At 48.1% G+C, this 1,772-nt stretch overlaps 1 pseudogene; it reads right to left on the minus strand.

Moving 5' to 3' along the window:
• Positions 1–830: 830 nt before the first annotated feature.
• On the minus strand, positions 831–1,494 carry LOC128566502 (actin-related protein 2/3 complex subunit 2-like; annotated as a pseudogene).
• Positions 1,495–1,772: the final 278 nt, after the last annotated feature.

Raw genomic sequence — 1,772 nt, forward strand, 5'->3', positions numbered from 1 at the left:
TTTTTTTTTGAGACAGTCTCACTATGTCACCCTTGGTATAGTGCCGTGGTGTCACAGCTCACAGCAACCTCCACCTCTTGGGCTTAAGCGATTTTTTTGCCTCAGCCTCCCAAGAAGCTGGGACTACAGGCACCCGCCATAACGCCCGCTATTTTTTGTTGCTGTTACCACTGCTGTTTTAGCTGTGGTAGGTTTAGGGCCAGGTTTGAACGCCCCCCTCCCCCGCCCCCCTCCGTATATGGGGCTGGCGCCTTACCCACTGAGTCACAGGTGCGCCCTGGAATTTTTTTTTTTTTTGTTTTTTGGGTTTTATTTTTGGTGATTTTTGGCCGGGGCTGGGTTTGAACCCGCCACCTCTGGCATATGGGGCTGGCGCCCTACCCGTTTGAGCCACAGGCGCCGCCCTTGTTTTTTTTTTTTTTTTTTTTAATTCTTGGGAAATCCTTGCAAGCATGGCTCATTTCCGTAGATAATTTCCCAAATGTGTACAAAATGGAACCAAAACGGAAAATCCCTTAAGAACCTGAAAAGGTGCAACATTAAAAGCTACGATTATCCAGTAGCAAGTGTTCCAGTCTTCAGTGGCCAGCCGCTTCCTCCTGCTATTCCCAGCAGTTAGTGGGATGAAAACGTCTTCCCCATGATTGTTTTTCACTTCTTTTTTCTCAGCATCTGGGTGTGCATGGTTCAGCACCTTGAGGAAATCAGTTGTTTTTGCCCACATACATGTGTGAATATAAGCCTTAGACCACTTGATGTGGTAGTGCAGGTAGCCCCAGAATTCTTGGGCTTAAGCAATTCTCTTGTCTCAGACTCCCAAGTATCTGGGACTACAGGCACCTGCCACAACGCCCTGTGGCCCCCTGAGGAGGTCTGGGTGGGTAGGAGGTTAAGGGAGAAGGGGCAGTGGTTGACTTAATTTCTATAAAGCATTGATCAGGTTGATGGTGGTGTCTCAAGCATTGGCATTGGTGTGGCAAGGGAACAGCACAAAAGTGATGTAGCTAATGTCACCCAGGGCAGCATCTGTATCTTTCAGCTCGAGAGGAGATTCCCTATGGCTATAGAGAACCTGTGGGCTGTGTGGCTGGCTCTGCCTCCTTCTTTGAACTCCCGCATGAAAACCTTTCCAATGATCACATCGTCATCATCCTCACACACTGTGCTGAAGACTACCGTGACTCTGTCCTTTTTGGATTCAACGTACATGGTCTCATCATCTCTATAATGGATAACTGCCCTGTTCTCTCCTTCCTTGCCTTCCTGGAACTGGAAGTATTGTCTCAAAGACAGAGGCAAAACAATTTTGCTTCAACATGCCAGCCTGATGTACAATGGAGTCCTTGGATGTGGGCAGATTTGCAAGGTCATATAGCAAGGAGACATTGTATCTGATTCTGGATTTACCAAGAAACTCCCTTATATGCTCTTTAGTAACTCATTGGCACTGTGTGCCTGAAGTTCCTTGTAGAATTTCAAAGAAATACTGACCATCGCTTTCATTTTGTCTCCATTAGGATTTGGAATATGATAGAGGGCCCCATCAAAATCTGCACATTACTTCTGCTTCTGGCTTGTTTCTGGACGCGGCATTCTCTAACATGAGTACCAGCGTCTCCTCGATAACACGGTTGTTCACCTCCAGCAGGATCAAGGCGGCAGCTATCCCAAGTAGTGGAAGGAGAAACAGGGTGGGTAAGGAAGGAAAGGATGGAGGGAGCGGCCCTGCGCCCCTCTGAGGAGGGGGCCTGGGTAGGGTAGGAGGTTAAGGG

Source organism: Nycticebus coucang, chromosome 15 (genome assembly GCF_027406575.1).
Source record: "Nycticebus coucang isolate mNycCou1 chromosome 15, mNycCou1.pri, whole genome shotgun sequence".
Lineage (NCBI taxonomy): Eukaryota > Metazoa > Chordata > Mammalia > Primates > Lorisidae > Nycticebus > Nycticebus coucang.